Below are 23,764 nucleotides of genomic sequence, written 5' to 3' on the forward strand. Positions count from 1 at the left end.
CTGAGTGCTTGCGTTATGTGATTCTAGCGCCTGACAGGCAGCTTACTGTGACCTTCTCTTTACTCAGTCTGGTGGCGGGGCGTCAGTGTGTCTGACTATGGAATCACCAATGACAAGTGTGTCTGGCATTTTGTTTGGCCTTAAGGGCTGTGACTGTTTGACACTCTGACTGTGTGGTCTATGTGTTGCATGTGTTGGGTCGTGAGGTGGTAGTTGTTTGGGTGTCTGCTTTGGTGGCCTCTGCTGTTTTGGTAAATTTTTGATCAGAGCCTCCGAGTATGTCTTTGTGTGAGTATGTGTATGATTTGAAGTTGTGATGGTACCATGTGTGACTGGGTATGTATTGTGTGTGGTTACCTTCTCCTCCTGTCTGGTCTTGCCAGTCCTATGTTGAGAGAGCTCAGCCTCCAGTTTGGCCGTATAGTTGCATCTCTAGCATGTATTTGTGTTTTGTGGGAGAAGGAGAGGATTGTCTGTGTACATGAGGCAGTTGTAACATTGCCTCAATATTCCCAGGTTCACCAGTTGAGCTGGAGAGGACACTAGCAACTGATCCCATACTAGAAGTAGTAGATAAAGAGACTTTCAAAGGACTCGGAAGTGGGTTTTAGGCTGGTGGGGTACTATCTATAATAAGAGTGCTTTATCAAGGTGCAAGTACTGTAGGAGTAAGTGCTAGGCTTTACAGATAGAGAATAGTCTACTTGGGAATCAAGTAGAGATAAACTTTTCAGTTATAGGATATGCTGGTTAGATCAGCAGTACAGCTCGAGGAAGGTAGTTTTAAGGGAAAATTGGAAGAGTGGAATTTAGATGGCCCAAATAGTTTAACCTTGTTTAACCGCTGCTCTTGTGTGCAACAGTGGTAACTCAGCTAAATCGCGTTTAGCGTGTTTTATAGCAGGGGCTGAAGGGAGCTAGGAATTGGCCCAAACGACCAATGGACTACTAGTTTCTGGCTGAAACTTCACCAAATCAGACAAAAGGCGCTCAGTGCTTCCCACTCCCACTGGTAAGCAAAGAAACTTCCCTCCTTCCTAATAAGGCAATGGATCAGTAACAGGAACTAAAAACAAAGCCCAGGGATCAGCAACTCTGAAACTGGACTACTCTAGTTCAGTAAGGCGGAAAACAAGAGATTTTTTTGTTTTATTACAGAGACAAGGAAAACAGACAGTAATTGCTGTAAATCGGCTAGCTTTAGTGTGTAGCCTACAGAAACAATTTGCAACAATTAGTAACTTAAAGTGCAATAAACAGTGTAAAATGCAGAAATCACTTAAAGTAGCAATAAAACAGGCGAAATGCAGTTGCTAGCTTAAATAACAGTGGGAAAGCCACAAAAATACTTATATCTGGTAGAAAGTCATTCTTTTAGCTCTCTGCTGCTTGGATCACCCTGCAGGCCACCACGAGGATCTGTGCTGAGTTGGTACAAGCTGGAAAACGCGTGTTTAGCGTGTTTTATAGCAGGGGGCTGAAAGGAGCTAGGAATTGGCCCAAAACAACCAATGGACTACTAGTTTCTGGCTGAAACTTCACCAAATCGGACAGAAAGGCTGCTCAGTGCTTCCCACTCCCACTGGTAAGCAAAGAAACTTCCCTCCTCCCTAATAAGGCAATGAATCAGTAACAGGAACTAAAAACAAAGCCCAGGGATCAGCAACTCTGAAACTGGACTACTCTAGTTCAGTAAGGCAGGAAAACAAGAGATTTTTTTTTTTGTTTTATTACAAACAGTATTCACCTTTGTTATAAAAATTGGGAAAGAATACTGGTAAATTAATAGTCTGATTGATATTAGACTCTGACACTACCTTTGGTAGAAAGGTGGGGTTTGTCCATAAGGAAACTCAGTCTTTATGAAAAATCAGATAAGGTGGTCTACATGATAAAGCTTGGAGTTCTGAAATCCTTCTAGCAGAGGTTATTGCCACCAAAAATGTTTTCCATGACAAATACTTCAGATCACAGTCTGCAGATGGTTCAAAGGGAGAATGCACGATGGATTGTAACATTAGGTTAAGATTCCAAGGGTGAGCAGAATCTTTCAAAGGAGCTTCTAACAACAGTGTTCCTTTTAAAAATGCTTTACAAACTCTATGAGAAGCCAAGGAAGGTTCTTCCAGACCATTATTGAAATATGAAATTGCTGCAAGCTGTATTCTGATGGTAGATGGGGAAGCTCCTGCATTGAAAAGAGAGGCTAAGAAATCTAAAACATTTTCAGTAGATGCGGAAAATGAGTCAATATCCCCATCATGAGCCCAAATGATAAATTTCTTCCATTTACTAGTATGTAGTTTATGGGTGGAAGGCTTATGAGAAGCTAGAAGAATTTGGTGTACCAGGGAAGAAGGGTTAACTCACCTGACAATTAATGGAACTGGAAGAACCATGTTGTCAGCTTGAGGTTCAGAATGCCTGGATGAACTAGTCTGTATGGATGTTAAAGAAGTTTTGGAGATGGGTCCAGAGTCCAAGGTCATTGAATCAGATAAGGCCAAAGAAAGGGGAACCATATTTGTTGAGGCCAATAAGGTGCGATGAGGATTATTTTGCTCTTCTGGCTGAGTGCTTTCTATATGAATTTTGGAATTAGAAGTATCAAGGGAAAGGCATATAGTAGCCTTGGGGGCCAGGTGTAGAGAACAGCATCTCCTGGTGACTTCCCCTAAGGGGGAATCAAGGCAAAGTAGTTGCTGCACTTGTTGTTTAGGGGAGAGCCAAACAGATCATACAAGGCTGGCCCCATCAACGGAAAATCTTTTCCGTTACTTTTGGATTGACAGACCACTTGTGAGGCTCTAGAATACATCTGCTCAGAACTCCCCGGAATGTGCATTGCTATCAGAAAGTGGCTGGAAGAGATCACCCACTGCCACACTCTGAGTGCTTCTCAACAAAGGGGATAAGATTTGGTTTCTCCCTATATGTTGATGTAGCAAATACTGACATATTGTCTGTTTGAATTTCAGTTGTTCCCACAAGAAGAGCTGTTTGAAAGCCTTGCAATGCTAAAAGCACCACTCTTAGTTCCAGAACATTGATATGCAAGTTAGCCTCTAAGTGGACCAAGTGCCTTGGACTGTCTTGCCCAGAAAATGCCCTCCACCCCATCTAGTTGGCATCCATGGTCACTATGACCTTGGGTTCTGGAAGGACGAAGGGGCAGTCCAGAAGAATTTCTTTGGAGTGAATCTACCAAGCTAGATCTTTTCTGCAATGATTGGTGATCAAAATCTGGTCTGATGTGGGTTGTTATATCATAGACCATTCAGATGCCAGCAGCCACTGCAGAATTCTCATGTGATATCTGGTTAGGGAAACTAGAGTTATTGTCGCTGCCATAGAACCTAGGGCCTGTAAAATTAGGTAAGCAGTTACCTTCTTCTTGTGAATTAACTTTTGAAACTGGGCTATGATTTTCCGAAGTCTCACTGGGAGAAGGGATGCTACAGTTGTTGTCGTATTCAGCACTGCCCCTATAAACTCTAAACTCTGAGTTGGAGACAGTTGAGATTTTTTGTAGTTTATAGTTATTCCTAGGTATGCACATGTGTTGATAACATAATCCCTTGTCTCCATCAATTATTGCCTGGTCAGAGCAGTAATGAGCCAGTCGTCCAAATACGGAAACACTCGGAATCCTTGCAGTCTCAAGTGAGCTGCTACTACTGCCATACATTTGGTGAACACCCTGGGGGCTGTGGTCAGACCAAAGGGCAGTGCCCTGAATTGGTAATGACTGGCTCCCAGCTGTAAGTTGAGGAACTTTCTGGAGCTCTTGTCCATATTTATGTGGTAATATGAATCCTGAAGATCTATCAAGCACATCCAGTCCTCCTTTTCTAAAAATGGAAGAATGGACTGTACAGTGACCATCTGGACTTTTGTTTGTTGAGCTGATTTGTTCAGCACACTGAGATCCAAAATTTGTCTTCAATCCCCAGGCTTTTTTGGCACTAAAAAGAATCTTGAGTAAACTCTGGATCCCCTCTGGCCTGGTGGGAATTCTTGGAAGACTCTTTTGTCAAGCAGTTTTTGAATTTCTTAAACTGCTGGTTCCCTCTGTCTGGCTGAAACATCTGGGATTTTTTTGTATATGGGGAAAGAAGGGAAAAAGGTATGGTATAACCTCTGGAAATAATCCATTGCACCCAAGAATCTGTTGTTATATTTAGTCAGGCATTTTGGTGCAAGGATAAGCATCCCTCGACTGCCTCCAGAGGAAGACAGTTGGGCCTCCCTTTAGCAACACTGAAAGGGCTAACCCAGGAAGGAGTCCCTGAAGCCATGGTTCTGCAGGCCACCTCTGCCACATGGATGGTGTCTTCCACTGTGGTTAACCCCTCTGAACTCGAGGGAACTGACTCCATGTGTGTCTTGGAAAGGCCCTTGGAACTTTTTGAACCACATTTTTCCACCGCTCCTCTGATTCCTGGGAAAGGATCTTTGGGGAGTGGGAAAGCTAATAATGCCCATGGCAGAAAGGGTCTTACCACCCTTCTCACACCTGGATATTGTCTCTCTAACTGTCGGGCAAAATAAAGATCATCCATCAAAAGAAGCATTGATGAATGAAGACTTAAATGGCTCTGCAAAGTCACAAACGTGCATCTAGGAATTTCTCCTTATGGCTACACCTGAACCTTCCACTCTGGTGGTCCCTTTGGCTGCATGCACAATGAGTCTCATGGACAAGTTTGACACAGACTCCAGGTAGCCAACTAGGAAACAACCTTTTCTTGTACTCCCTCATTAACAGCTCCTGCTAAGGTATCCAACAGCTACTTGTTCAGATCCCTTTGGAGTTTGGTAAAATGTGCTAAGAAGTTCAAAGACCGTACACTGAATGTTTATTTATTTATTTATTGGCAATTATTAACTGGGTTGGACCAGCTGGGCTTGTGGCCCATTTTCAGTGGACACCAAAGGAGAAAAGCTCCAGAGAATCAAATATCTGAGTCAAAAATATGGTCAAAATCAGTTATACAAGAATGTTAGAGAGACAAAGCAGAAATGTAAACACATGATATATACATGTCAATATTTTTACAGACTAAAAATATATATTTACATATTTACAAAAAGAGTTAAGTCCAACAGTATTGATTGTAGAATTTAATAAGTATCCACAATAGTGGGGTACTTAGCTGTATGTGGAGGGACTGAAAAGGTATACAGTAGCGTTGTGGGGAGCTTAAGTAGGGGCTTGACAAGGACATATTTTGGAGTTGAGTAGATGAAGTTTGAGTTTTTCTTTAAAGTGGGATGGGAGAATGATGGAACAAATGTCTCTTGGGAGTTTGTTCCAGGCTTGGGCGATGGAGTGTTTATATAGGAGTTTGTCAGCTATTTTTTTGGGTTGGTAGATTTGTAGTAGTTGCTGATTAGAGGTACGGAGAGTCCATGGAGGAGTGTAGATAGATATGAAGGAAGAGAAAGCAATGAAGGTTTGTAAAGAATGAAGTGTAACATTTTGTTATGTTGATGAAGTGTAAACCCGCTTTCCAAACCCATCCATTTCCCAAGACTCTCTGTTGGGAGCATGGCTAGATGAACTCTCCTCTGCGCATTCCTTTTTAGTGGCAGCCACTATGACCATGGCATCTACCGCTAAACCTTTAGCCCACAATTGTTTGTCCTCAGGGGCTGATAAAATTTTGTCTGGTCTCTTGGGTATAGGTTCAGTGGTGTCAGATGCATTCCATGCTCACTGAGAGATCAACTGAATGAGCTTGTTAGCAGGTGGAATCACCCAAGAGGTAGACAGGCAGGTACTGAAAGCCTGCGGGTAAACTGATTCTTCTGAGGAAGCATTTTGGGACTTCCAGTCACTCCTTTGTTTCAAAATTTCAAGGGGGTGACCTCAGGGACACCTCTTCTTTTTCAAAATCAGTGTCCTCCATGACCAATTCCTAAGGGGAATTTAAGTGCTTCCTTTTGCACTTCTTCTTCTAAGGAACTTCCTTAAGAGGATAGTCTGGTGAGGTATCAGGAGATGACAGGATTTGTATCTGAGGTTCCTGGGGATTCAGTACTCGCTGCCCCAGTGGAGACACAGGTTGAATAATGGAATGAGAGGAGGGTATTTGCATCAAGGAGGAAGGGGCTGATTAAGTGACTGGACTAGACAAAGCCCTCTACATTGCCTTGAATGTTGGTTCCCTCTGAAGAGGGAAGGGAGCCAGGAACTGAGATAGACTCCTTTGGAACCATGGTCACTCCCCGCTCCGACGAGAAAGCCCCTGAGGCAGAAGCTGAAGCTGAGCTGAACCATGCTGATGCTCCAAGCCTCAGGGACGGCTACAAAAAAAATGGAGTTGACTTCTGCCCTTCAGAGCCGACAGGGAAGATATGGCCCCAGGAGGTCTCCAGATCTGAAAGAACCAAAGAACTCAGGGTAATCACTGCTTCTGAAGGAAGGGAGATCTCCAGAACTGTTGCAAACAGTGCAAGACGACTCAAAGCTGGGAACTCTGAAACCTCAGAGGAGGTCAGAGGAGGAGGAGTAGTTATAGATGTAAAATGTGGTTCTGCACCCAAACCTGCATAGGTTGTGGCCAAAGGAAGTCCTGTTAAACCTCTCACACATAGAATTGTATTCACCAGTCTCTCCACATCCAGTTTTGTAAGGCTTTTGGTGGAACAGACTGACATTACAGATGCAATTTAGGCCCTTGTAGGAAAACTTTAGGCAATTCACCTACAAAGGGATCAAAAGAGGGGGAGTAGGTTGTCTTCAGCAAAATTTCTTTTTATACTGTATCATTACTCAGCGCCAAAGTAGTTGGTGCTGATGAAGAGCCAGAAGGTACTATCCTGCATTGAATGTTTCGGCGTCAATGCTTTATAGTCAGGAAAGGTTGTCTGTACCCAAGATTTTCTCGGTAACAAAGGTTTAGATCCTGAGTCCATTGCTTCTGACAGGCTTTTAGGAACTGAGGATCTTGGTTTCTTAGGTGGGGAAGTCTGTACCGACAAGCTTCTCTTTTTGGCCTTCTCCATGGAGGATGAGTAAGAAGGTGAAAAAATATCTGTCTTACTATTTTCATGAGCAGATATAGTCTCTCTAAAGGCAGAAGGAATCAAGCCTTTCAGAATTAACTTGTTTTTTTTTTTCTACCAGGGTCCTGTGACTAAAGCCATGGCAAATGCTACAATCCTATTGTAAGTGGAGAGGAGCCAAAAATAAACATACAATAAGTGCAAATCAGAGAGAGGAATCATGTGGATGCACTTCTGGCATTTTATTGAAGGCAGAGGGAGTCTTAGATGTTTCAGCCATGATAATGAAAAAAGGCACACATCACAGTCACACTAAAAAAGTACAGAAGATGTACTCAACAACTAGAATAGTTAGGAAAAGTTTTTTTTTTTAATGAAAGGAAGGAAACTATCAACAATGATAGTAATGGTACACAAAGTGTACAGAAAGGAGAAAAACTAACTCTGAAGGGATAGCGAAAAGGCAAAAAGAGTATATACAGCTATAACACAGTAAAGGTAAAGAAATTTATAACAGGACTATGGAAAAATATTAGAATATTATCAAGAAAGTTTAGTTTGCTCGAGAGCTCCAGCGAACGCTTCTGTCTTGAAAAGTGGCAAACGATATCTGAGGTAACTGAGAGAGAGAGAGAGATTGTGGATAGAGGTGAAGCTTGACAATTTTTGGCTTGCACAAGCTGTAGTAACGGTCAAGTCGGTTCCAATGTCAGAAATGAACCCATATGTCAAGGATAAAATGAAAATTGACAACATCAGATTGTAATTTTCCCACATAGTATATGAGCTGAAATTCTCAGAATGAAGCTGAAGAGCATTTACAATACAGGTACTGAGGCTATGTGTAGACAGCTGAAGTAGTTGTAGGCATGTCCGTACCAGATCATTAATTGGTACTGCGGCCACTTACAGCATCAGAACTGGTAAAGAACATGAATAGCAGGGTGGCAAGAGTTATTATCCTGCAGAAACTGTAGACTTAACAGCAGACTACAAGACTGGGACATATCATTGCTGTTTATGTGTTTGTTTCTGTGGAGCCTTGTTTTTTGTACAGCTGTCCAAAATGTGATGACTAATTTCATGTCTTCTACTATTTTGACAATTAAAGAATACCACCAAGAGAAACAGATTAAGTCCAGATTTTCTACTCCTGCACAGCTGTAACTATTTCTAAAATACGGCATAAAGGCAGCATTTGAGACATTTTAAAAAAACTGAGGGGAGATACTACGCTTGGCCTCAAAACTTTAGCAGCTTCCTAGTTATGTAGCATTGTAATGCTTGGCAAAGCAGATTAAGTATATAATTCAGTCAATCCTTATCTTTGTTAAAGTAGAAATGCTGTTCTGACCGGTTTTATATCACAAATTGTGCCATAACAGTATCCATGTATCTTGGAATACAAATGTTCCTACTTTTTTTGTATTCAGGCTTTCAGTAATGCCATCAACGAGTAAATGGTTACGTTTCTGGATGATTCTATCTGCAGTAAATAAAATGTAGTAACAGGGAATATTTTCAGATCCAAGTGGGATCTCTGAATAATGTTGTAAAGACTAAATGGAACTGTTTCATGTTCCACAACAGGTCTGAACTTTGACAACACATTAAGAACTGTCTGTCAAATCATACACTATAAAAAAACTAATATAAATAATTATGTAGAAACAGAAAGAGTTGATGTGACAATTATGTTTAAATGCTGCAAAAAAGCCTAGGTTAAATGACTCATCATTGCACAGCATACTCAAGATTAGAGCATTGAAGCTGTGAACTATATGTACATTTTTTCTGTATAAGTGAATTTAGAAATAGTTTTTGCTAGCTTTAAAAACTAATTAACCGAGAATATTTTAATCAAAGTAAATATAAAAGTTTTAGCTGGTATATATTTTTTTGTTTTGGGTATAATGATTGTATTTTTATGTAAAATGGTGGTTAAGTGAAGTTGGTATTTGATTGGCTGAGGATGTGATGATTTAAGTATTTAAACAGGAAATTTATTTAAGTAAGTAACTCTGAAGAAGTCCTAGTTTTATTGCTTATAATAAATGATTTTTGTTATGTATGTATTCATTTGGTTTAAGTAATTTATGGCCATTCTATGGGGATTTTGTCTTGAATTCGAATGTGCTTAATGTTGAACATAAAATAGCAGTGTTAAGACATTTGAACATAAATAATATTGAATGCCGTAAACACAGAAGATATAAATGATCAAGAAAGGAAAACTTATTTATTGTCTCAATCTTCACACTAACACTAACACTAGCCTCAAATTCATCTGAATAATGTCAGTCTTAAGGGACATTTTTTTTAAGGTAAGGTGTAGGGTTAGGGTAGGTGCAGGGTTAGGGTTAGCATGCATTACTAAGGTGGTGGGGGGGGGGTAAAGCCCTTTAAAACCCTTAAAAAAACCTTCCTGTAACACTGCCACTACAGGCACACAAACACACACTACCAACAGTACATCCACCCCCAACCTAACCCAATCCAAACACTAAAATATACATACTTGCACACAAACATACAAAACCTATCCCCTTGTCTACCCCTGACTATAACCTTAAAATACACAAACTCGCACACAAGTATACAAAATCTATTCCCTTACCTAACCCCACCCCTAACACCCAAAGAAATGCACAGACACTCTCAAACCCTTCAAACCCCACTTACTTGTCTTGACAAAAAATAATGTCAACATTTTGAACATTCAACTATTCATACGTTCAGTGTCCTGCACCACCCCTATCATTTGTTGACCAATCATATGTTTGACAAAACACAGTGGAACTATATATATATATATATATATATATATATATATATATATATATATATATATATATATATATATATATATATATATATATTATGCAAAATACAAACACAGAGAGCTCTATTTCTTATCCCAACTACAACAATATACAAGAATAGATGGATGGATGGTGGGTGTGGCTACTGGAGCAGTGAGAAATTTGAACATCTACTGTTATGATGGTGCAACATACACAACTATACTACTTTCATCATTCCCACTGCTGCACTGGCCTTTAGGCTATATTGGTAGATTACCAAAGCTACCCAACTTGGGATGAGGAAGGATATGGATCCAGAATCCCCTTGAGAATTGTCCTAGCAAACCTGGAACCTGAAAAGGAATCCAGTCTGTAATGCTTTGTGAAAGTATGACTGGTGGACCATGTAGCTGCCTCTAGAATGCTTGTAGAAGAGTTCAGGCTTTCCAGTATACAATTGATGAAGACAACGCTCTAGTAGAATATGCCTCAATACAGCCTGGAATGGATTTGCCATGGTGGGTATAACAAAAGGCAATAGCTGAGGACAACCACCTGGAAATTGTCTGTTTGGACACAGGATGTCCATTTTTCTCTCATGATAAGAAGTAAATAGCTGATCAGCTTTTCTAAACGGCTTAGTTCTGTCAAAATAGCACCTGAGCTGCCTATGCATGTTCAGATTATGCAGAATCCTTTCTCCTGGGTTTTTAGGTTGTGGGGAGAAAACTGGGAGATTGATGGCTTGATTCAAAGTAAACTCTGAAAATGCTTTGGACATAAAAAGGAGTTTGTTCTTAATGTGACCCCATATTGTAGACTGTGAGGTAGGGTTCACCCATTATGACAGCTTGCGACTCAAGTACTCTTCTTGCAGATGTCAGAGCAATGATAAAAAGAAGTTATGTCTTACCATAATGTTCCATCTGTGTTGTTGATCTTCATTTATTCATTACTGATGGGGTATCAGTTCTGTCCTCAGAACCGACCCGGCCTCATACCAATCTCGTGTCAGCCAAAAACTCTCAAGCCAAGATCCTACCCAGAATGCTCTGCTCCCTGTTACCTCAGATCGAGTTTGCAAGTTGATAGACAAAAGTAGATGTTACCTCTGGTCATAACAGACCTACAATAATGGAAAAAGGAGCATATGAGATCAACCAGGAACCTCTGGAAGGGGACAGAGGGTGGGGAGTAATGAATGAACGAAGATCAACAACACAGATGGAACATTATGGTAAGACATAACTTCTTTATCTGATGTTGTTAATCTTCGTTCATTCCTTACCAATGGTACAGAGTCTCCAGCTACCTGTATCCCTGGGCAGCCCTCATGGAACCACAAGAATCTCTTCCTCTGGAGGCCAAATCCAATTTGTAATGAAGGATAAAAGTATTGGGCTTGGCCCAAGTTGCAGCTGAGCAAATGTCACTGAGGGAAAGCTGCTGAAGTTGCCATAGACCTTGTAGAATGGGCTTTCACTTTGTGAGGCAAGGTGATGCTGTTCTTGTTGTAGATGAAGGTAATGCAATTTCTCAACCATGATGCCAATGTAACTTTAGAGACAGGGTGACCTAGCCTTGGTCCAGAAAAGGCCAGAAATAGTTGGTCTGATTTACGGGTAGATTTTGTTCTGTCCAGATAAAATTGTATTTGCCTGTGAACATTTAGGGAGTGCAGACAATACTCTCCCTTGTTAGAATGATTAGGAAAAAATACTGGGAGGTTAATAGACTGGTTGATAGACTGCTCTGACACCACTTTCAGTAAAAATGGAAGAATTAGTTCTTCAGAAACTGGGAAACTGGGAGATGAGGGGTAGAGGAGGATAAGCATAAAGCAGACCCGAGGGCCAAGTGTGGACTAGAGCATCTCTCGGTGACTGTCCTCAGGGGGAATCAGGGCAAAATAGTTGCTGCACTTGTAGCTGATTAGGGAGGGGAATAGATCACAGCAAGGCTGGCCCCAGCGGTTGAAAACTTTTGCCGCTATCACAGGATTGAGGGATCACTCGTGAGGTTGTAGAATGCACCTGCTCAATTTGTCCGCTATCATGTTGGAGCTCTCGGGAATATGCATTGCAATTAGAAAGCGGTTGGAAGCTATCGCCCATTGCCATATTCTCAAGGCCTCTCGGCATAATGGATAAGATCTGGTGCCCCCTTGCTTGTTGATGTACCAGACTACTGACATGTTGTCTGATTGGATCGCAATAGTCCCTGATGGAAGGATTGAATGAAATGCTTGCAAAGCTTAATAGCACCACCCTCAGTTCCAGGACACTGATATGCAAATGGGCCTCTGTCTCCAACCAGGTGCCTTGGACCGAGTTTCCCTGTCATAACCCCCACCACCTCATCAGGGAGGCATCCGTGGTCACTGTGGCTTTCGGCTGATGGGGGCTGAAGGGGCGAGACCATTGTTGGGGATTTTGAGATGTCCACCAGAGCAAATCTTGCTTGCATCTCTGAGTTACACTTATCTGAAAAGACAAAGGATGTTGTAGAGGGTACCACTGAGTGAGAAGTAGCCACTGAAGAAGTCTCATGTGGAATCTGGCCAGAGGAACAATGGTGATCGAGGCTGCCATCAACTCCAAGAGTTGGAGCATGGACCGAGCAGAGAATTTGTGGTGACAGATTAGTGGCTGAACCTGTTGTCTTATTCTTTGAAGTCTATGATCCGGAAGAGATGCTGTGCAATTCCTCATGTTGAACAGAACCCCGATGAATTCTAAAGATTGTGCCAGGGTCGTGCTGGACTTCTCCCAGTTTATAGTGATTCCCAGGCACTGAGCTGTGAGAAGAGTGTAGTCTAGGGCTTCTTCCAGTAGACGCTTGGTGGGGGTGGTAATGAGCCAGTCATCTAGGTATGGAAACACCTAGAATCCTTGAAGTCGCAGGTGAGCGATAACCACTGCCATGCATTTGGTGAACACTCTGGGGGCTGTTGAGAGACCTAAGTGCAGTGCTCTAAATTGGTAGTGACGGGCTCCTATGTGGAAGCAGAGCTATCTTTTTGAGTACTTGTCCATTTTTATATGGTAATATGCATCTTGAAGATCTACAGAGCACATCTAATCGTCTTCTTCCAGAAGAGGAAGGATAGACTGAACCGTGACCATCCGAAATTTCTCTGTTTTTACAAATTTGTTTAGTGTGCTGAGATCCAGAATAGGTCTCCAGTCCCCTGTCTTTTTTGGCACTAAAAAGAACCTTGAGTAAAAACCGGATCCTATCTGGTCTGGGGGACCGTTTGGATGACTCTTTTTTGTAGCAGCTTTCGGATTTCGTGTGCTGCTGCTTCCCTTTGACTGGGTGGGACATCGGGTAAGTCTCTGGGTGAGGTGGGACAGAGATGAAAAGGAATATGGTAGCCTCTGGATATTATCCATTGTACCCAAGAATCAGTGGTTATGGTTATCCAGGCAGTGGGGTACAAGGAAAAACTATCCCTGACGGCTTCCAGAGATGAGCAGTCAGGTAACACGTAAGGAGAGGTGGTAGGGTTGCCCAGAGAAAGAATCTCTGGAACCCCGGTTTCACCAACCTCCCCTGTCCCAAAAGGGGGATCTTCCATTAGAGTTTCCCCCTCTGCCCCTAGAGGAGAACTTGTCATGTACGTCATGGAAAGAGCCCTGTGATTTTCTGTGTCACATCTTCCCACTCCTCTGATTTCTGGAGGAGAATCGTTGAGGGGTGGAGTGTTGGACACCAATGGCAGACAGGGTCTTGCCATCTTATTCGCACCTTGCCAGCATATCTTTAACCTTAGGGCCAAACAATGAAGTGGCCTCGATAGGGGCATTCATAAAGGAAGCATTAAAGGAGTCCACAAAGTCGCAAAGGCTCATCCAGGCATGACATCTCGTGACTATACCTGCACCTGCCACTTCAGCCGCTCCTTCTATTGCATGTGAAATGTGGCAGATGGAAGAATTGGATATTGATTCTAGGGTCGTTATCTGAGAACCTACGTTGTCGCACACCTCATCAGACACAGGTCCTGCTAAGGTTTCAGAGAGTTGGTTGATAAGGTCCCCCTGGAGCCTTGTAACTTATGTAGTAGTTCAAAGACTTACAGTGAAGGTTGATGAAGCAAACACACACTTCCCGAGTCTGTCTTTCTCCTGGGACTTCTTGTTGGGCGGATGGAAAATCTGGCTCTCTTCTGCCAAGTCTTTTTGGTTGCAGCCGCCACCACCATGGCATCTACTGGAAGACTTTTTGACCAATGGGGATGTTCAACAAGGGGAGGTAAAATCTTGTCAGGCCTCCGAGGTATAGCTTCCAAGGTGTCAGGAGCCTTCCATGCATGTTGGATGATGAGCTGGGCAAGCTCATCGGCCGGTGGGGTAACCCAGGAAGTAGGGGGCCAGGCACAAAAGGCCTACAGGAATACAGATTCCTCTGAGGAAGGGTTGGAGGACTTCCAGTCACCTCTCTGTCTTAGGATCTCGAGGATGTCACCAAAGGACACCTCATCAGAGGGTGACAGTGGGAATCCTTTCCCCATCATCTGTATCTTCAGTCAAAGTCTCCTGAGTGGAGTCTATTTGCTTTCTGTTGCATGAAGCCTTGCAAGGGACTTCCTCAGTGGGGAGCTCTAGGGAAGATTGCAAAGAGGGGATCTCCTGAGGGGGGAGTAACCTGAGGCCCTTGTGCTCGGGGTCTGGTGGTTGTGGCTTGCAACAATTGCAGCACAGAGGAGGGCGAGGACTCCGACAGGGAGGTTTTGCCAGCAGAGGCAAGTGCCCTCTCCAAGACCTGGAAGGCCAGACTACCCGAAGAGGGATGGGAGCCTGGAACCGAGCACGACAACCTTGGAACTGGGGTCACAGCCCGCTCCAATGAGCCGACCCCCAGACCAAGAGTCTCAAGAGGAATGTGGACCATGAGGGAAGGAGGATTCCTGAAAGCTGCCATAGAAAAAATTAGCATGGAACCAAGAATGCCTACACCCATGGCACAGCCACTAGCCTGAGAAGAACCTGGTGCCCAGTGCACCGAGGGCCACAAGGACGACTCCGGCTCCAAAGTGAGGTCCATGTAGGTGTCGAAGGAAGGGAAGCTGCTGTCAGAGGAAGGGGCTTCAATACTTCCCTGGAAGTTGAAGGAGGAGTGTAAGTTGGAGTCTGTGGAGAAATACAGTCACCTGGAAGAGGGAACACAGCTTTAGATGGCTGAGAGAGACCCCTGGCCACAAGCAACTGGTCGACAAGCCACAACACATCCTGTTCTGAGTGGCTCCTGGTCGACTTCATAGAGAGACTAGAAGGAGATTCTGGCCTATCTAGAAAGGGGCTATACTGGCTTCCCACAAATGGATTTAAGGAAGGAGAGTACTTAGTCCTTGCTAGTTCATGTGTTGCAGAGCCCGGAACTGAGGGTGTCTGCATCAAGGAGAATGGTGTTGAGGTTATCTGTGCCGGCAAAGGCAGCGCCATAGGCGTCAAGGGTGTCTGCACCATAAAGGGCAGTGTGGCAAATGTCTGCACCGATGAATATGGTGCCGTCAAGGAAGGTATCTGCACCGGTAACAATGGTGCTGAAAAAGACTGCACCGAACAGCATGCTGGTGCCGAAAGTGTCTGCACCATAGAGGGCAGTATCCCAAAGGTTGACAGCATCAGGAAGGACAGAGCCAAAGGAGTCTGCACCAATGGTGCTGAAGGAGACTGTACCTGTAGAGACGGTGCCAATAAAGGCTGTGACGAAACTGTTGGAACCGTAAGTGTCTAGACCAGGAACTCCGGTGCCGGTGGCAATAAAGGGGAATAGGCTAGAGTGAGAATCAACTGGGGCAGTGCTGAGGCTGTGGCCAAAAGGACCACAGATGACAGTGCTGGGCTCAAAATTTTTACCTGTTTGTGAGTTGACTCCTTGCAATCTCCAGAGGGAGATAAAGTGAGCAACCTCAAGGAGGAAGAAGAAGAACGCCTCTTACGGGGTTTAGCAGGAGGGGGTGAGCCCTCTGACCCAGAGATAGCTTCACAGAAAGGAGTTTTAAGGAGGCCTTTTAGAATGAATTTATTCTTCCTTTCATTTAGAGTCCTGGTCAAAAAATTTCTACAAATCCCACACGGGGGGTCCACTGAAAGGTGGGAAACATTCAAGCAATAGACACATAAATCATGACCAGCAGAAAGCGGTAACTTACGGCTGCATTCCGTAAATTGTTTGAAACCAACACTACTTTTCTTATCTAACATAATGATATGAAGGGAGAAGAACGACACTACCAAGAAGTTAAGAAAGCTACCCAGAAGGGTAAGAAAGGTAAGAAGGGTAAGAAAGGGACAGAAGAAGGATTACCAATGATAGTAATGGAGAATTACCTCAAAGGTAAGAAAAGGGAAAATCCTACAGGGAGGGAGTCTTAAAGTTGTGATAGAGTAGGAGAATAGAGATAGTAACTGACTGAAAACTTTTTAAACACTAACAATAGAAAAACTTTAAAAAAATTGTTCACTTAGCTGAGAGAGAGTGGCTTGTCATGGCTGTACAGCAACGTGGCAAACGAGATCTGAGGTAACAGGGAGTAGAGCATTCTGGGTAGGATCTTGACTCGAGAGTTTTTGGCTGACGCGAGCTTGGTATGAGGCTGGCTGATAACCCATCAGTAAGGAATGAATGAAGATTAACAACATCAGATGTATAGTTTTCCAAGTCAAGAAACTTAAATGAGTATGATGAGAAATTTTAAATGGTTACACAGTCAACTTTTTCAGCATAAAGTTGTAATCCCATGGAGGTGCAACCTGTTTACAAGGAGGTCTCAGGTGTAAAACTACTGTCAGAAAGTAGAGAAGAAAGAGGAGGATCCATGGGTAGACATGCTGAAATGGCCACAACATAAACCTTTATAGAGGAATAAGAGAGGCCAGAGAATAGTAAATTACACAAATTTTTGAGCACCAGTAGTATATAGTCCCTGATGGGCCCTGTTTATTGGCTAGGCATCAGCAAGAAATTGCTTCCAGTTGCTAATATAGGATTTTCTAGTAGCAGGTTTTCTTGTCTCCTTTAGTACTTGCTATACGTCCTCAGGAAATAAGTGCCTAAAAGGTATCAGAATGGAATCTTCCAAGCAGTAAGTTGATGTTGAAGATGATTAAGACTGGGGTGTATCAAACTCCTACTGTCTTGAGTAGATTCAGTCTGTAAGGAAGCCTGTGGTAACTGTCCTTGGCCAGTTTGGGAGAGCCAGTGTCACCTAACCCAAAATTAAGTCACCACAATGATTTCTGGGGAGTCCCTCTAAATCTTCAAAATTACCCTGGATATCAGTGAAAATGGTATAAAACCATAAAGGAACATTCCCATCCATGGAAATGAAAATGCATCAGATTTTCAGGCTTGCTTGCAAGGAACATTTGTGCAGAATGTGTTTAGTTGTCTGTTTTGAAAGGAGGCAAACAGATATATGAGATATATAAGGTATTCCCCACTACTGGATCAGTTCCTTGAAAAGACCCCCGTGTTCAGTTTCCATTCATTAGGGTCTGTAATGGCCCTAATAAGCATCTTTTAAGTCTAATGTTACCAAATAACTCATGGAAGGAATGAGGGGATAACAGGGTCTGCAGGGTCAACATTTTGAATTCTGGTACTTTCACATGCAGGTTTAGAACTGCAAAATCTAGTACTGGTCTCCAAGAGGCCTCTTTGTTTGGTACCAGAAACAATCTAGAATAGAAGCTGACTTACAGGCACTGGTTCTATGACTACTAGGATGTGTACATGAGGAACTTCCCTGAAAGGAGATTTCTGCATCCAGTGCCATCTGCAACTCTCTTACATCTCCTTTAAAACCCAAAAATCTGAGACAATCTTTTGCCAAAGAAGGCTGTTGAGAACCAGTTTCTGGGACAGGCTTGGAGAGATACTGGATCTGGCTCAAAGGTGAGGGAAATGCATTAGCTTGAGGCACTTTACACATTTATCTGCTTTTTTAGTTACTGATGGCTGGGTATCAGGATGATTACAAGCAGTATTCAACACATCCTCATGCCTCGACATATAGGAGGGATGGGTGAGAAATGCAGTATATCCATTTGTAACATAATATCTCCTCAGTTCAAGGGGAACATCTATTTATTCCCATAAAAAATATGCCATTCATCCTGGCAATGGTCTGATTAAAAGAAAATTCCTACATAAGAGGGGAAGGGTTAACATTTTTCCCACAATCTGAGAGTTGGGCTTGTGAATCTGTATGAGAAAAAGCCCTGTCTCTACCATCATCAAAACCATCATACCCTGTTTCCTCAGTAATTTCATTACAGGGGACGCCAGCTATAAAGACTGCTGGACACCAAGATTCGTAGCCTGTAATGCATGTCTGGGTAAGGTAAGAAAATAATCTTTCTTAACAGTAATAACTGCTTGAGGTAAAAATGTTTAACATTTTGTTTTTCTTTACTAGAGTCCCTGTGGAAAAAACATCTCAAAGGAGGGATGTGTGTTCAGTCTAATAGTCTGGAGGAGATGCCAAAAGCAGGAAGAGTTGCTGGAACAAGTTGGTCAGAAGGTAAGTTGTCACCAAGTGTTCTCAAGCAGCACACATACATTAATACTTCTTATCCAGCCCCTTCACTAAGTAATTGTACAAGCAGCACACAAAATCCCTGTTAGAACTACTTTAAAAGTTGTAAGTACACTGTCGGACAAAAGTAAATGGCAGATAGGTTGTCACGAAGCACCACATGAATATAACACATTCCTGCATGTCCCAAAGTAGAAATATTTTGTCACAAAATACAAACTTTACACACGCAGTACATATTTTTTCTCTCAAAAATAATCCCAATTAGTTATAAAACACCAACAGCTAAAAATAGTGGTCCCTGACCTGAATCTTCCAATATTATGAAAAAAGTACTAGGTTTCTTAAAGGGAAATTACTGCTTTTATTTGGGAATTAATTTTACTTGTATTTTCTTTTAAAGCACAACAAATTTTGTGTGGAAGGGCTTCCCAACAAGGACTTTTCTCCACAAAATTAATTCTTTAGCTGACTACTGTTCCTGTGAAGCCTCTGGGATGCTTCACCTTGAGGTGGCAAGAAAGTACTGAGAAATCTTCACTCTGACTGCATAGCCAGTCAGTAGTAAGAGGGAAGGTGTGCAAGGAAGCCACAGCTTTGTGAAACTGGCCAGCTGTTGTTTACTGGCCAGGGATACATCTATACAGCCTAAAGGCCACTACAGCAGTGGGAATAATGAACACCAGGAATGGGTTCAGAAAAGTCCAGTTGTAATAAATCCTATTTTTTCAAGGACAGTGGAATGTCATTATGTTCCCACTGAAACAACTGGCCCGTGCTGCTTACAGTTTCAGAAGAAGACAACTCTTCTAAGGGTCTATCATTAGAAACACTCACATGAGACTCAAAATCAGTAACTTAAGAGAACGCAGAAGTTGGCCACTCAAAATAATTTTCTTGTTTGATATACTGGGCAGGGGATGGATAGAAGAAGTGGCTAATGCATCAGTGATCATTTGAACATTTACTGTTATGGCAAGTTTACTTCTATAACTCTATTAAGTCCATCATTTGATTATTCCTGCAGTAGTATTAGTTATATGGGTTGCTGCACAGGATATAACAACTGCCTTGTTTCCAGAGCTTAAGGGCAGTCTTTTTGCCTCCTTGCAGCTGACCACTGGCTGCCACCAGGGCCTTTCCTTATCAATTGGGTCTATCACGCACTCTTATTCCCCCCAAAAATTCTCTGACCTATGTTTGGGGCTGGTGAGGAGATTCAGGCTCCTGGTACAACACCATACTACTGTCAATGGGTGTTTTATATTAAGTCCTAACTCCCTCCTTAGCCCTGCCCATGCCTTTTCATGTTCTGAGGGTGGACATGCAATGAGGACTTGCTGGCATAACATCCTGCCTCTGATAGGACAATGCTTCCCTCCAAATCCTCAGCCTCAATCAGGAATCAAACACAAACAGCAACCAGATGTATGTCCTGACCACAGTATAGGCACACCCATCCTTCACCTGCCAGTGTCGCAGACATCTGAGCCAGTTTTCAAATCTGGATTACCTGATCCATAGTCAGAGCTCTGTTGCCTCTATACATCTTCAGTCCACTCTTGTAAGTTGTTAATGGGAACTCACTTCTCTCACAAAGCTACATTAAAAGTGTCAGAACACAGTGAAGCTCTTTTCTTGTTGCTGTAGCTTGATGAAAAAAACAAAACTGTTGGTATTCCGGAGAGATAAACGCAGTAAAGACTATGAGACAGGGAGACAGGCTTCATTTGGACAGGTAGTTTATTTTGTTAATACTGGCTAAACATTTTAAAATGTAATATACGCTCTTCCTCACTCTTGCAGCACAAGTAATTTTCCCCTGTTGATGTGATTTTGTACTTAAAACATAGATAATGAGTTTTTGTTAATGAGGCAGTGGATGAGGCATCCTAGGAATACTGCCCTCTTTGTTAAAGAGAATATGCTTCTAGGGATGGGTTGACTCACATATAGTAGGTGGAGAGCTGACGTTGTTTAAAAGTGGTGAATGAGACTTCTGGGCATATAGAGAATGTAATTCATATTGGAGGGATTCAGGGCATGTTAATGTATATCTTGCAACTAAAAATATTATTTTTGTTTAAACAAATTCTTTGCATGATCAAAAGATATTGTGGGGGAATAGAACACTGAAAGGAATTTTTTTTCTGGTTTGTACCCATTAGAATGAGGTTTTGCTTTTATGGCCTGGCTGCATATTGATAGCAAGGAGATCAAGGAAAGAACAGAAAAAAAGTGAGACAAGTAGCGTGAGGCCTCATAGGTTCATAGGTTCATAGGCTGGTACTAGGCTATCAGCCCTAGGGCCTATACAAGCCTAGCCATAACAATTCCCTGGCTATTTCTTCCCACACTATTTACTTTCCTGGACCACTGTCTAGCAGGTGACTGACGTGATCCCCGGGGTGAATTTCCTTTCTCCCATCCAATCGTCAAGGTTCCTTCTCTGGTAAATGATACATAAAATCAGACTGAATGGAAGAAAGGGGAACCCATTCAGAAATAACAGTAGACAGAACTGCTTCTGTACTTTCTGAAGGAGTAGTGGTTGTTACTGAAAAATGGTTCAGTGTTTGCAAGAGAAAGCTGATTCTGCAAAATCTGCAGAAAGGATGCATCTGACTTTGGGGATGATTATAATACAAATATTAGAGGGTGAGTTAACAAAAGTGAAGAGGAGATGCCATTAAGAAGAGAAATCATCTGTGAGCAGTGTCATGGAATAAAGAGATCTAAAAGACTTTAAAAATGTCTCTGCATTTACATGGCCGAAGGAAACGTCACCAATATCAGTATCTACACCTGCCATTACTGTTTGTAATGAGAGTATACCTTCTACCAGTACAGTAAGTCCTGTGATGGTACCAAATAAAGATTTTCCACTTTTAAATAGTAATAACTCAGTTTACAACATACCGGAAGGTGATAGCATATGTGAGAAAGCTGATTTGGCGAGTAAAATGGGGCGGGGCCTGAACCAGTGGTACGCCCTAAAATGGTTACATTAGGCAAAAAGCCAGTTCTTTTGCAGCTTCTTGTTTCTATTATTGGGATGTTATTTTTGCTTTCTGATGACAATGGAAGCAGTTTATGCAAGAAGTGAAAAAGCATTTTGGTAAGGATTATAAGAAAATCTAGCATAACAACAAATATGTCTTATGCTTGTGATAGAAGTTAGCCTTCATGGATAGTACACTTTTTCTTTTTTCTTAATTTGAGTACTTGGGATGGCAAAATATATCTCTAGAAGTATCAAGAGGCTGTTTTGAGATAGCATGGACACAGAAAGAAGCACTAGGGACACTAACTGTACATTTACTTATATTTATTTATTATTTTTTTGCAGAGCCTTTCTGTAGCAGCCAACTGATTTTCCTTCTTCGTTTTTGGTCCTAATGTGTCAATGTATCAATTATGTGCCTTGTTATTACATATAACATGGAATGTTACTGCCATACTGCAAAATAAGTCTTTCTAGGTGGGTACAGCTTGGCCTTTTTTCTACTATAAAATATGTTTCCAAAAGCACAAACTCCAAAAAGCAAATATATTCCTCCCTTCTTACAGATATTTTTCTCTGTTTCTGTATTTATTCATTTCTGACAACACATGATGTTTGGATAGTGAGTAAATAACACAGCAACACCAAGGATGAGGCCTAACTTTCATGAGGTCTACATTTTAAATAAACTCTAGAAGAAATTAATACCACATGCCATGCAGCTGATTGTAGCAAGCTCATCAGCATTTAAAGATATGTACCTTATATTTTGTACCAATTAGCTGTTGGTGGAATTATGATACTGTGGAATTCTCACCCCTAGTGAGTAGATTAGAAGTTTTCTACTTCCTTATTCCCTAGTGGCATTTGTGCAATGTTCCATACTAGGCAGCCATAAACACGCATCCACAAGCAGGCAAATTCCTGGCAACATCCTGCTGATTTGTACATTGGTGTCTTCTACCTGCATTTAGCAGCCTCCATTTGGTGTCAACAGGACAAAAGAAACTCTTGTGAACGCCACAACCATTGAAGAAACAACAATCATCTGCTGAATTCTACCCTTCCTACTGACTCTCTCATCTCCAGGTTGTGTTAACTAAACTCAAGTCTCTTGCATCATACTGCTCCACCATTATATGCAAACAAAACTTGGTAATGTTTTTTTTTTCTTTTGGCAGGGGTCTTGCTTAATAAAAATGTAAATACATAAGTACTGAGATATAAGAATTCATAGCAAGTGTATACTAAATAGTCACATTTGTAATAAGGTTAAAATCCAGCATGTTTTGATTTCTTTATTGATTTAGCTACAAGGAACTATTACTGTTCAGTCTATGGTTCCTTGCTTTATGAGCTTAAATTTGGCCTTAATACCCTCAATAACAACTGAAGTTTACTGCAGTATTCTGATATCCTTCTCTCCAGCTTTGTTTTCAACTTGTGTTTCTGCTACCACATGGAGCTGTCATTTCTAGTTGTAGTAGTCACCACTCACTGCGTTGTCCCCACTAGCAATCAGCACTAATCCCAGTTCCTACCTTCATTATAATTTCCTAAATATATAAACATACAACCAGCTTGAACATCTCCCAGCCTGTATTTGGTATGTTCAAACCCTTCCATTTGCACATACTTACAATCTGGGAGGCTTCATCTTTCACTGGCATTTCTTTATCACTGGGTTGCTTTCAGGCTCATGCACCATTCCAGGATAATTACTTTCATCTTTCCTAGCTGTCCCTTTTATCCCCATCTAGGTAGCAATAGTTCTGCCCCTCTTGTCCTCATTTGGATGCTGATTTCTTTGATGTTTTCATTGTCTTTACTCACCACACAGATACTCTTTCCAGTATCTCAGCTCAGTCTTATAAGAACAGAGCACCTAGAAAAAAAGGATTTTCAGATGACCTGATGCTGTAGAAAAATCTGCTCTTAGTTTGCATTATGCCATCTGGATGCCATCTTTTTATTCCACAGGAACATACCGTTCACATCAGAAGCATTTTAAGGGGTAGCTCACTGCTGTTTCACTCACTGTTCACATTGCTTGGGTGAGCTTCCAGTTCTCCATTTCATCTTGTCCCCTGCATTTTAAATCTGTTCTGTAATTTTCCTAACTTCTGACACTTTTTCTGGCTTTGCTTGTAACCTCTGTCCTATCCCATTGTATCTTCACTCTGCATTGAACATTTCCACGTAATAATACCATTGAAACTCTCTGTAGTTTTAATAGTTTTGCGGAACTATCATTGCTTCTTCCTTTCGCAGTTTAAAACCTTCAGTAACTACTCACCAGCCTCTGTTCTAATACCTTCCTCATTGAAGTACTACTGATTGTCTATGATGGATAACAGGAGCTTCTACTGACTGAATTCCACCCCTCCCACCAAAACA

General features: G+C 41.9%; 1 protein-coding gene across 2 annotated transcripts in view; it reads right to left on the minus strand.

The window, feature by feature from the left end:
* The window catches only part of SRL (sarcalumenin), a 432,041-nt gene that overhangs the window by 155,135 nt on the left and 253,142 nt on the right, over positions 1 to 23,764 (minus strand). The window lies entirely within an intron of this gene.

The sequence above is a fragment of the Protopterus annectens genome, chromosome 12.part0 (assembly GCF_019279795.1).
Source record: "Protopterus annectens isolate FY-2018-M chromosome 12.part0, PAN1.0, whole genome shotgun sequence".
Lineage (NCBI taxonomy): Eukaryota > Metazoa > Chordata > Ceratodontiformes > Protopteridae > Protopterus > Protopterus annectens.